Below are 13,580 nucleotides of genomic sequence, written 5' to 3' on the forward strand. Positions count from 1 at the left end.
GTTTCAGCAGTTGGTGTGTGCTCTTCCTGGATGGAATGAAAAATTAAGAAGCCAGAGGCTGGTCTGGTATGCATACAAGACAGGTGGTGTGTGTGTAATAGAAAACTAGAATAGGAAAGGATTGCAAGAGGTCATGTGATCCAACCCACTGCTCAGTGCGGGATCATCCCTGTCTAAAAGCCATCCTAGCCAAGTGTTCCTTGATCTGCATTTAAGAACTCTGTGTTGGGATTCCGATTCCCTCTCTAGGTACTCAGTTTCAAGTGTTTAATTACCCTGACAGTTGCATGGTTCTTCCTAATTTCCAACCTAAATTTCGTATTACTACTTGTCCTGTACCCCATAAACACAGGCCAATTGAATGCCATCTTCTTTCTAACAACCCCTTTAACCTGTTGATGATTAGTCTTTGAGTGTCATTATTCAGTTAATAATGCACCTGTAGTTTAATAGATTCTGCTGGACTATTTCCTTATCTTAATAATGAGAATATTCCCCATGACAGTGCTGAAAGCTTTGATAAAACTGAGATGTATCACATTCACTATTTTCCTTTCCATCCACCAAGCCAGTCACCTTATTTTAGAAACAAATCGGGTTGGTTAATAAGCCTGAATTGCTGTTGACCGAATGAGTGTTAACTGTCCTTATCACTTTGTTCTCTAGGTGTTTACAAATAGATTCCAGGTGATATTATCTTTCCGAGTATTGAAGATAGACTGATCTTTAAGGCCATTTATAGACTTTGTTTTTCTAGGTTTAATCTGGACTACAGCTGTCAGTATATACACATGGACAGCTGCAGTTTGAATTAAAATTGACTTCAGTTTGAATGAACTAATCCTCATTGAATGAAGATTAAAGTTAATATAGACTAGGGTAGTCTGGATTAGGCAATTTAAACTGTATTAACATTATATACAGCATTGCTTTTAGAAAAAATAGTCTTTAGGAACTCAGCAGATAAGCATTGCAAATATTAATCTCCACAAGGGAAACTGAGTTGTGTTTTTGCAACACAACAGAGGCTAACAAAGTAATACCTTTACGAAGTCAAATGTGCCAAGAATGCTCAGGTCAATTGCATCCATTACCACTTCTGGAACAGCACTTTGGATAATTGTCAGTAGGTTTGCAATAGTGTAGGAGTGGTTAAACAGGCTTATTATCATCTCATATACCCTCACACAATCTACAAATTCGGCCTGTTAAGGGGCTGTCAAGTGTGTAGACTGTATAACCAGTGCCCCCTGCGTTGATGGTCAATGATAGTCTATTGAGCCTTAATTCAAATTGAAATTTGATTCAAACTGTGTGATGCAAGTCATTTAACATGGTTTAGAAAATGGTGAGCATGTCTGCAAACGGCCTAAGTCTCTGGGTCCTCCATGTTCACAGTGTGCTTCCAGGTATCAAAGTTGGACTAACCAGTATTGTGTTCCCTAGATATAATTCTCTTTTTACTGAGACTGTCTTCCCTACTCTATTGTCCCCTCATTCATGGGGATTTCAGAGCTTATGTTACTGATGAAAGCTCAGTTACACCAACCATAGAACATTAGTAGTGAACTAACAAATGCCCCTATTCCTAAAGAGACTCAGTTTTTCTCAGGCAGTAGAGGGGTGTCTTTCTAGATGAAACCAAACACTTGGTGTAAGTAAAATATGTAAGTTATACATGAACAGAGCTGTCAAGGAAATAAAGTATGTATATATAGTTAGGACATTCAGAACTTCAAGTACAGCACTTGTTGCTACATGCCCCCTGAGAAAAATAGTAATATATTATGTTCAGAGAGATCCCCTGTATTTTTACAAGGGCTCTAAAGCTGCTTGCTATGTGATTTTTATCCAAACTTTCTCAAATTGTCCAGTCAAACCTTCTGATTCAGGACTTGACGAACTGTTTGACCTTGTAAGATCATTTCTCATCCTTTATGAGTAAATTGAATCCTTACTTCCATCCCTCAGGCCAGTTGACTGCTTTCTTCCTTCCCCTGTGAAAACTATCTGACCTGGAGGGAGGAAAGAGAAAAATTCTGTCTTGCCTGCCATTTGAACTCTTACACTGTCCAGCTAATAGCCTGCAGGCGGCCACTTGCAGAGGTGAGAAATAGCTAGTTAAAAAATCCATTCAGTTATAATGCTCTTTGAATTTAAACCGTTGCCACTTTTAACAGGGACATTGGCTAGGAACAGGACAGATAGCAGTATTGCCAACCCCCTGGTGTCAAAAATCATGAGACAAACTCTTTAAAATCAAGCAATTTGGAATGTAATTCATGAGAAGGTATTTTTGAAGTATGTGTGTGGTGGGGTTATTTGTGATGGTGTGGGGGGCTGTGGGTGTGTACATCGGGTTTGGAGCCTGGGGAGGGGGGCATCCCTGCACAGCCTGGCAGAGCCTGGCAGAATGCTGGGTACTGTGGGTTGGAAGTGAGGAGCAGCAGCAGCGCTGGGGGGAGCTGTGGCTTGGGAGTGAGAGGCGCACACGTACAGACAGACAGCTGTCCTCAGCTCTGTTGCATGACTTGTTCCTGCCACACTCCCTCCCTCACCATGGGAGCCTCGATCTGGTCCCCCACCCTTTCCATCTCCCTCTGTCTACATGCGTTGGAAGAAAAAATCCCGAGATTTGATCTCTCTATCCGGAGATCATGAGTTAATTCAGGAGTCTCGTGATTTTTTTCATGGGAGTTGGCATTATTGGATAACACCACTAATTTATTAGCATGTTTCATACTAATAGTAACTCCTAGTGCTAGTAGAGGCAGTTATTGTCTCTTTGAAAATCACTTTGATCAAACCAGATTTTTACAGAATGTGCTTATTTAGCTTTTTCAGTCTTTAATGGAAGCTGAGTTGAAAAAAACATATACAACCTTTTTTAAAAAAAAATTAAATTTGATTTGGGGCACGCATTTTTAGGTGTTCTTTTTTGTTTCTTTTTAATGAAAAATTGAATTCATTGGAGGTCTCAAACCTAGTTTACTTGAAAATTTTTGCAAAAACCGTTAGCAGTTTTGTTGGAACTAATTAAATTCTTCTTTTCTACTTGCGTTGCCTTATCAGAGTGTGAGCTACAATTAATTTTTCACTGCAAATCCAAGTAGAAAATGCAAATTTGAAATGAATTCTGCATCTTTTCAACCTTTTAGTGAATCACTACGCTGGCAAGCTGGGAAGTTTCCTTTTGATGGGCCGCAGAAGGAAGTGCCATCAATGCTTTGTCATAAGGTTGTAGTTTAAAATAGGGCTGTGCGAAACAGCTATGTTTTGTTTTGGTTTCAGCCGTTTTGGAGGGACATTGATTTGTTTCGGTGTTTCACATCACTGTTCCATTTCGATTCAGCTGAATCTGTTTCAGAGTTTCAATGCTGTTTTGGCACCGATTCAGAGATTTGGATCAGCCAGGGAGAGGCAGGCACAGCTGGGCGACTGCAGGTTCTTCCACAGCTCTTCTGGCCGTGCCTGCCTCCCTGGGTGGGGGGAGCCACAGGAAAAGCCCCCATGAGTGCCCTGCCTGGCCCCAGCCCCAGCCTTCAGCACTTAAAAAACCCACACTCACCAGCTGCAGCAGCAGCGATCAGGGCCTCTGAGGACTCATGGCAGAGCCACCCCATGCAGGGCAGATGGAAGCAGCAGGGATTGCCCTCCCTGCCTGGCACCCATGTGGCAGCTGCCCCGTGGTGTGGGTGCAGTGTGGCTTGGCAGGGCACTGTGCGCTGTCTGGGAGCTGGGGCCGTGGGCTGAGCGGTGCTGGGCTCCGGATGACTGCTGGAGCCACCTCTGCTCCCAGACAGCTTGCAGCGCCCTGCCAAGCCACGCTGCATCCATACAATGTGAAAGTTGCTGTGCAGGTGCCAAGTGAGGAGGGCAATCTCTGCTGTCCCCCACTGCACCACGCTGTATGGCAGAGGCCCTGTCACAGGCCCTCAGAGGCCCTGATTGCTGTTGCTACACCTGATGAGTGCAGGGCTTTTTTTTTTTTTTTTTTTAAAGTGCTGGGAGGCTGGGCAGGAATGGGGCCAGGCAGGGCAGCCATGGGGTCTTCTCCTGTAGCTTCTTTGGCTGTACTTGGCACGGGCTGTACCAAGCAGACTCAGGTGCTGGTGCTGGCACTGGCCTGCAGCGGCAGCATGCTATCATCCCACGCGCAGATCCGGAAGTCCATGCCCCCCAGCAGGGCTGCGGGGCTGTGCCAGTTTCCTCCCAGGGTGCACAGGCCCGTGGATCTGCGCATGGGATGACAGCAGGCTGCCATCTGTCCCCGGAGCCCTGGGATTGGAAGGAACCTCAGGGACAGATGGCAGTCACTGGCCAGCTATGGGTGTCAATATCAGAACAGTCTTTTCGCCCTTCTTCCCCCTACCTCTTCTTAGTTTCTGTTTCCCTGCAAGCCTACTCTGAAATATCCAAAATGTTTCCAACGATTTGATTTTTGTTTTGGAGATGTTTCGGAGCCTTCCATTTTGTTTTGGATTCGATGTTTCAGGTGCTGAAACGGGCTGAAATGCCTCCAAAACAAAATGGCTGCCAAAATTTTGCACAGTGCTAGTGTAAAATAAATGTGAACAAAAAGCATCCACTTATGTCACAGGACTTCAAAAGCTACTGACTTCATTTTTTAAAGAACCTCAGCGTATGACAGGTCCTGGAGGACTGGAAAAGGGCCCATGTGGTCCCTATTTTCAAGAAGGGGAGGAAGGAAGATCCAGGCAACTACAGACCAGTCAGTCTCACCTCCATCCTTGGTAAAGTCTTTGAAAAGATTATTAAGGCTCATATACGTGAGAGCCCAGCAGGCAAAATTATGCTGTGGGGAAACCAACGTGGGTTCGTAGCAGGTAGATCATGCCTGACTAATCTAGTCTCTTTTTATGACCAGGTTACAAAGCACCTGGATGCAAGAGTTAGGGGTAGATATCGTTTACTTAGACTTCAGGAAGGCCTTCCGTATGGTATCCCACCCCATACTGGTGAACAAATTAAGAGGCTGTGACTTGGATGATTACACGGTCCAGTGGGTGGCAAATTGACTAGAGGGTCATACCGAGAGAGTAGTGCTGGATGGGTTGGTATCGACCTGGAAGGGCGTGGGTAGTGGGGTCCTGCAGGGTCAGTCCTTGGACCGATACTCTTCAATGTCTTCATCAGTGACTTGGATGAGGGAGTGAAGTGTACTCTGTCCAAGTTTGTAGATGATACAAAACTGTGGGTAGAAGTGAACACTGGAGGGCAAGGAACAACTACAGGCAGACCTGGACAGGTTGGACAAATGGGCAGAAAACAATAGAATGCAATTTAACAAGGAGAAATGCAAAGTGCTGCACCTAGGGAGGAAAAATGTCCAGCACACCTACTGCCTAGGAAATGACCTGCTCGTGACGGCCATGGGCCTGGCTGTCGTGTGTGTGTGTGCACATGCATGTGGGACCCCCTTTCCCCTGTGTCCTGCTCCCCTAGCCCTAAGAAGCCTCTTGTAGGCTGGAAATCTGTTAGTCTACAAGGGAAACCCATAGTTTACAGGGTTTTTCTCCTTTAAAGGAGAAAATTAATGTTTTGCTGTGTTTTTCCATGGCAAACAGAAAACCTGGATCCTGGTCATCATCACATTATACTTGTGGCTGTGTGGCTAGACAGACAAAATAATTTAAAATGGGAGTTCTTGGTTAGAGGGCAGAAGCAAATCCTTTAAGCTCAATATTCCATACGTTGAGGGGAAACAGATTCTACTGTCTAGTAATTTATGCTCTCCTTTCCCTCTCTGCAAGATTCTAGTCCTTTTGTTTTCATCTCCATTGATACCGTAAACCCAGAGGCATGGTGGATGGGGTGTGAAACTGGCTGTTGCATGTTTGTCAGACTCCTCAGGACTTATTTGTTCCCTGGCTTTTTCGATCCTATTGACTAGGAAAGTCAGGTGGGAGCTTGAATTAGAGAGTTTACAATTTAATCTTCAAATTTTTTCTGGCTTTAGGAGGGAGGTTACCAAAATTTATTTTAGCTGCTGTTGACAGCTGTTTGGAACATTTTTTCCTGGTTTTGTTTTGTGGTTTTTTGGGTAAGATATGGTGTTTTATAGGGAAAAAATATTTCAAGATGTATGTGCTCCCTGTATATGGGGAAAAAAGTCTGAATTGGGTAGAACAGGGACTTTAGCCTGTTTGGCAGACATATTCATTCCCTAGGTTCTAGAAAGCCTCTCCCAGTTACGTTCTGTGAAACCAGTTGAAAGACTTGCTTTAGAATGGAGCAGACATTCTGCAACCTTGGAAGTTGCAGCAGAGCAGAATTGTCATTTTCTGGAGAGAGCTTGTAAAGACTAAAATGCATAGCCCAGTCCTTCGAGCAAACATCAGTTATGTTTTTGAGTTTCCCACTAGAGGCTGCTCAAATGCTACTACTCAAAAAAGGTTGTTTATTTCTTAATTTGAGAATTTACCCTTACTCTTCCTTTGTTTTTAATTATCATATCACATGATTTCTCTTGCAGAAAGGAGGAAATATATATATTTACTAACAGAATGCTACTAGGGTAGCATGTCATAGAATATCAGTGTCCTTTGTGTGCAAGTAAATCTATCATTGGCTAGCTTGCTTGTTTTCTATAATGTAGTAGCCAGTGGAGGAAGTGCTACAAGTTTGAGTTTTAATGATCATTCAGTAAAGGAGACATTGTGATTATGCAGGCTTACCTGTCTGATGTATATGCTTTATAAAATAAGCAGCTTATTTGACCCTCTAGTCAATTCTGTCTTGTCCCTTCAATGTTCTCTGCAGGTTAAGCCCAGGTCTCTTTTAGAGAATTTCCTGGCATAGTCCTAAATGTTGGTTAAGACTGCAGGAGAAATGTCCCCTGTAATAGAAATATGCTGACAAAACACCATGTTTAGATCCATCTTTATTGATTAATCTTTTCACTGGGATAGCTTATTTGTTTGGGGTAATTTAATTATATAAGCAGAACTTATTTTGCTGGGATCAGCTCCACTGCCACTAGGAGGCTATGATAACTTGCATCACAGCTTTGATAGTATAGACTAGCCCATTTATTTCTTGTGACTGTAAATAGCCAGATGGTTCATTCACCTATACTTCAGCAAAAATAATCAGTAAACTGTTGGTTTCAATCTTTTTTTTTTTAAGTTAGTCTTTTAGATGCTAACATATTCTGTATTCTAGAAGCAAAACATTACCAATGTTGTATTTCAGTATATTTCTTAGAAAAGCAAACCACTTTGGATTTATTTGACTAATGAACTTCAGTTGTCTTAGACACAAACTTTATTAATACAGTGGTTAAAGGTAAATTTACCATATTTCCATTTTTCATTGATTTCCAGTGTATTTCTGGATTTCTACGAGTCTGCAACAAGAGGAAGATCAGGGAAAGAGTACGTCCCTTACTGAATGGGTGAGGCGACCTAGTGACAGATGATGTGGAAAAAGTTGAAGTACTCAATACCTTTTTTACCTCAGTCTTCACAAGCAAGGGCATCTACCAGCCCACTGCACCTGACAGCACAGTTTGGGGAGGAGTTGAGCAACCAAGAGTAGCAAAAGAACAGGTTAGGGACTATTTAGAAAAGCTGGATCTATACAAGTCCATGGAGCCTGAGTGCAGTGCATCCAAGAGTGCTGAAGGAGTTAGCTGATGTAACTGCAGAGCTTCTGCCCATTATTTTTGAAAACTCATGGTAATCAGAAGGGGTCCCAGATTACTGGAAAAGGGCCCATCTTCAAGAAAGGAACAAGGAAGAGCCAGGGAACTACAAACTGGTCAGTCTCACCTCAGGCCCTGGAAAAATCATGGAGCGGGTCCTTAAGGAATCTATTTCTAAGCACTTGGAAGCAAAGATGATTAGAAACAGTCAGCATGGTTTCACCAAGGGCAAGTCATGCCTGATCAACCTCATTGCCTTCTATGATGAGATAACTGGCTCTGTGGATGCAGGGAGACCACTGAATGTGATATACTTTGACTTTAGCAAGGCTTTGGATTCAGTCTCCCACAACATTCTTGCAAGCAAGCTAAAGAAGTGCACTTCAGATGGATGAACTGTAAGGTGGATAGAAAATTGGCTAGATAGTTGGGCTGAAAGGGTGGTAATCAATGGCTTGATGTCTGGTTGGCAGCTGGTATAAAGTGGAGTGCCCCAGGGGTCAGTTCTGGGGCCAGTTTTGTTCAATATCTATATAGACAATCTGGAAGATAGGATGGAGTACACCCTCAGCAAGTTTGCAGATGACACCAAGCTGCAGGGAGAAGTAGATGTACTGGAGGGTAAGGCTAGGATTCAGAGAGACCTTGACAAATTAGAGCAGCGGTTCCCAATCTGGTACATGTACCACCAGCGGTACACAGACAGCCTGCCAGTGGTATATGTTAACAGAATAATTATAATTACTTTACTGACAAAAATTTGCTGGTGGTACCTAAGGTTGAACTGAATTTTTTTCTGGTGGAACTTAAGGTTTTATCATTTTAAATTGGTGGTATGTAATGTGTCAGTTTGAGAACCACTGAATTAGAGGATTGGACCAAAATAAATTGCATGAGGTTCAGTAAGGACACATGCAAAGTTGTTCACTTAGGATGAAACAATTCCATTTGCCGGTACAGGCTGGGGACTGACTGGCTAAGTAACAGCTGTGCAGAAAAGGACCTGGGGGTTACAGTGGACAATAAATTGAATGAGTCAGCAGTGTGCCGTTGTAGTGGAAAAGGCTAATGGCATACTGGGCTACATTAGTAGGAGCAAGGGAAGTGATTAGTCCCCTCTATTCTGCATTGGTGAGGCTACACCTGGAGTCCTCTGTCTTCGTTTTGGGCCTGCATTACAGCAGGAATGTGAACAAATTGGAGAGAGTCCAGCAGAGGGCAATAGAAATGGTTAGGGAGCTGAGGAACAGGACTTAAGAGGACAGGCTAAGAGAACTGAGCTTATTTAGTTTGACGAAAAGAAGACTGAGGTGGGGATTTAATAGTCTTCAACTACCTGAAGGATGGTTACAAAGAGGATGGATCTAGACTGTTCTTAGTGGTGGCAGATAACAGAACAAGAAGCAAAAGTCTCAAGTGGCAACAGGGGAAGTTTAGAGTGGGTATTAAGAAAACCCTTCTCACTAGGAGAGTTGTAAAGCACTATAGTAGGCTACCCAGAGAGGTTTTTAGGACTCAGGTAGATAAAACCTTGGTTGGGATGATCTGGTTAGGGATGGTGCTGCTTTGAGCAGGGGGTTGGACTACATGACTTACTGAGGTCTCTCTCAATCCTAATTTTCCATGATTGTATACAAAACTGCATTGCATTTTTTTTCAACCTCTCTCTCCTGAATAAATGAAGAACTCTCTGACGTTGAGTTTGAATAGATTTCTGCATCTGACTTTACTCAAGACTTTTCTAAATGAAAATAGATGGTTTGGAAATCTTGCTCAGTTCTCAGTGATTGCCAGAATGAAGCAACTTTAAATAATGTTATTTTTTAGATTAAAAGAGTATTAGTCTTATGCAAAAGGGAAAACTAGAAGAATAAAAGCTTTCCTTCAGCCAAAGGGCTGCATGTATTATTTTTTTTCAGTAAGGTGTTAATAGTATATAATGTTTGAACACAACTTCTGACCAAAATCTGTTTTGTACAGAATTAAAAGTAGTAGTTAGTCTGACATTCCAAATCCTATTGAGTGCAACTTCACTGAAGAATCCTGTAGGTTATATTTAAAGCAGTAAGTAGTTCAGCAAATCTATTGAATTTACCAAGTCCGTAGAATTGACTTGGTATATTAACTTTACTCTGCTTCAGTCACAGAAAAATGAAACAGCCCTTACTTTAAAAATATATAATTGGTCTAGTTTCTGTTTTGAAATGGAATGAAAGCCTTTCAAGTAATCATATATCTTCCTCTTCCTCTTTATATAGCAAGACAGAGTAGAGCCTGACTTCATAAGTTATAGAGGGTATGTGTACACTATGGCAGCTGTGTTCCAGGTTCTCAGGCATGCCCGGCCTAGAAATACATCCAGGTGGTTCTTGTAATTCTTGGTTAACCCCCTGTGGCTCTCAGGTATGCTGGAGACAGAGGACCTGGGAATGGCCATAGTGGGATGCTCTGTAGTGGCCTCACCCTATTTCTAGCTTAAGAGTTGGTTTCTGGTATTCCATTGTGTGGAAGACAAAACACATGAGTCTGCATATTACCTGCATATTACCAGCATGAACCTTATCATATTATCTCTTCCACAAGTCTTTCATCTCTATCTTGAATTATTTCAGGTTCTTTGCCCCAGTTCTAAAAGTTCATTTCTTTGATTGTTAGAAATCTTTTTCTAATATACAGTCTAACTTTGCTTATGACCCAGTTTGTATCCATATGATCTTATGACGATGTTGCTTAACTTCTCCTGCTCTGACATTCATCTAGTGAAAGTATATGAATAAAGTGACTACATGCCCTTTTGACCTTCCATTTTACTAAGCAATAAGGTCATCTTACTTTATTTGATTTATAAAATAGGTTCCCCACACAATTAATAATCCTAGTAGCCCTTCCTTGTGCTTGTCAGTTTTAATCTTTTTTTTTGAACACAGACGACTAGGTCTGCAGATACCAAAATGGGGTCATATAGAATGGTACCAATATTTCTTTGTCTCTATTAAAAGTGCCCTAAAACATCAAAGAGCAGGGACCAGCAATGGTTTGCTGCCATAGGCCATAGCTGTTGACCTAGCTCCCCGCTTCTGACTGCAAATTTCTGGTCCTTCTCCCTGCCACCTGCAGAGCTCAAGCTGCCTGCATTTCCCTTATTGTGGATACCTGGCTCTTCTGTAGCATGGGTAAGTGTAGGTGTGAGCAAGGAGGATGGCAGAGGGGGATGCTTGGCACTGCCATGTCCCAATAGTGACCCAATCCTTTGTGCCACATCCAGCTCTGAGAGAGGGGCATTAAATGGTTTTAAAAAAAAATTAAAAAGGAAATAGGTGTGGACGGAGTGAGGAGGGTGGCACTCATTCCGTCTGCACGTGGAGTTTGGGGAACCCAGCAGCAGAAGGTTCACCTTGAACACCAGCTGCTCCACCAAACCAAGGAGGTGCAGTGGGGTGTCACAACATGCCCAGCAATGCTGAACATCCTCTCGATTGGAACACTGGTTGGTGGACAGGACAGGTGTTCCTGGGCAACCGTGGCCAGATCCTGCCACATCTGGCTGCAAGTTGCTTAATAGGCCAGGGGGTCACAGTCCTTGGTGAGATAGGTAGCCACCGAGGCTTCAGTGCTACCTACCGGATCCTGGGGTCTGGTCCCTCTGGACCTTACCATTGAAGCCATGCTCTTGGCCCACATTGGCAGCATTGTCAAGGAGGAGACTGGCTGCTGCTGGGAGTGCTGGAATGGGAAAGTGAATCCCCCTCTTGCACATCCCCCTGCCTGTGCCCTTCTGCTTCCCGGATTCGGTTCACCAGCACCTCTGTCCAGTGATCCAGGGTTTTCGCGGGGTACGCGCTTTCCTTCACCCTCGGGTCGCACATGGACTGTACTGGACCGGAACGGATCCAGCCGTTTTTTGATGCCCTTCCTCAGCTGCTTCACCAGTGCCTGCACCTCTGGTGACAGCGGCTTGCCCCAGCCAGGAACATCAATCCCCTGGAACTTCTGCATTTAGTTCTCAAGTTTCTTCACTATGGGGATCACCTGGCTAAGTAAAGCATCGCCAGTGTAGATGGTCTTGGTGGCCTTGAGGAATGGCTTCAGAACCACCAAGATCTGGGAGTTGGTATCCCACTCTGTTTTGTTAAGTGGGCCGTTGATCCCAGTCTCCCTGACCAAGGCCATCTCATGGATGGCCTTCTGTTGTTCCTCCAACCTTTCCAGTGTCAGGTATGTGGAGTTTACTATACAGGTTTCCCTCGCTTTATATGGGTTTTGTATGTGCAAATTCACACTTATGCAATGATATGTTTTATACCAAAAATTTGATAGGTGAGAGGTAAATTCATTCTTACGCTATCGGTGTGGTGGAAGACCACAGTTAGCTGCTTTGTGTGGTGCATTGTGGGAGTGATGTGCACCAAAATACAGTCTCCTGTGTGGATCTGTGCTCCTCACTCATTGTCTGTGACGCATGTTTCTGTAGTTGCCATCCCTACTATGATAGTGCCCTGTGCTTGTGTGTACTGTCTGCTGTTGGTGAGTACCAAAATTGCCTTATAAAAGTGGTAGAAATGGATCGGGGGGGTCACTACATTCAAGGTCTTGGACCATATCCCTATTCGTTACATTGTAAAGTGGATTCCCTTTTACGAATTTAAGTTATGTACCATTTTCCAGGAACACATATGCAGCATAAAGCGAGGGAAACCTGTATCTTCTATCTGCTTACTAGATAGAAGAGATTAGATGGACTAGCAAAAGAGTGAAGAGGCTGACTGGAAAGCCAGCCGCTGCAGCCAGTACCTTTCACTTGCTGATACTTCCAGACAAACAGCTCACAAAAGGGACAGAAAGGCTTCACACGGAGCCTTATGTGCTGTTTCTACATCCCTCCCCGAGATCACTGTGATTGGAAGGGAACTCGGGGAAAGATCAGTCACTGGCCAGCTACAGATGTCAGTATCAGAGCAGTCTTTCTTCTCCACCTTCCCCTCCCTCCCTTCTCAGTTTCTCTTTCTTCACAAGACTGCCTTTTCTGAATTGCTGAATCTTTTCCCAAATCGATTCAGATGCTTCAAATCAATTCAGAGCTTTTATGGGTCTCCCAATGCGATTAGAATTCAATGATTCAGCCACTGAATCAGGCTGAATCTTCTACAAATGAATTGGCGACCAAAGCTTCACACACCTCTAGCTGGAACCAGCATTATCCTGAAGACTCAAGATCATCACTGAGTCATCTAGTACACTCAGGTCTCTCTTTCTTTTTCTTGCCTCCAAACTTTGAATTTCCATCTTACAGCAAACTTCTTGGTTTCAGTTGCAGAGTGCATGTCTTTTCTTTTCCTTCTGTTATTCCTACTAATCCTTTTGTATCACTCAGCAAGGTTATCTAATTCTTCCTGTATAATGATCTGATATTCTTCCATATTGGCAGCTGTGTATTTTACCTTTTAAGCAATTCATTATCCATCTTGTGGTAATAGTATTAATCCTCATCTTTCCCAGTTGGCTAATAATTTCACTTCAAGTGTTGTGCATAAATGTAGGTCGATTAGATCCATTTTATTGCCTTAATATTAAAGACAGTTCTCTTATCATGGAAGGATATTAGATTGATCTGACATGATCTGTGGATGAAACTTACTATTTTTGTCCCACTTTCTGTTTATTTCCATATTCTTGATTGTTCTTTCTTATTCTAAGACCCTGAATGGTACTGAAGATAAGGTAATTGGCCTGTAGTTGTCTGAGGGCCCTATCTCCATACTATTTAATGTATCAGTCCTTTCTATATTCTGATAGAGAGATTATCCTAGACCCCTGATTTTGTTACAGTAAGTAGTCTAAATTATTGCTTCCATCTAATTTCCATTTTTCTTCATGGTAATTTCCTTTTTTTTTTTTTTTTAATCATCATTCTCAT

At 42.9% G+C, this 13,580-nt stretch overlaps 1 protein-coding gene across 2 annotated transcripts in view; it reads left to right on the top strand.

The window, feature by feature from the left end:
* The window catches only part of DTNBP1 (dystrobrevin binding protein 1), a 110,241-nt gene that overhangs the window by 27,717 nt on the left and 68,944 nt on the right, over positions 1–13,580 (top strand). The window lies entirely within an intron of this gene.

The sequence above is a fragment of the Crocodylus porosus genome, unplaced genomic scaffold (assembly GCF_001723895.1).
Source record: "Crocodylus porosus isolate Cpor-Errol unplaced genomic scaffold, CroPor_comp1, whole genome shotgun sequence".
Taxonomy (NCBI): Eukaryota; Metazoa; Chordata; order Crocodylia; family Crocodylidae; genus Crocodylus; species Crocodylus porosus.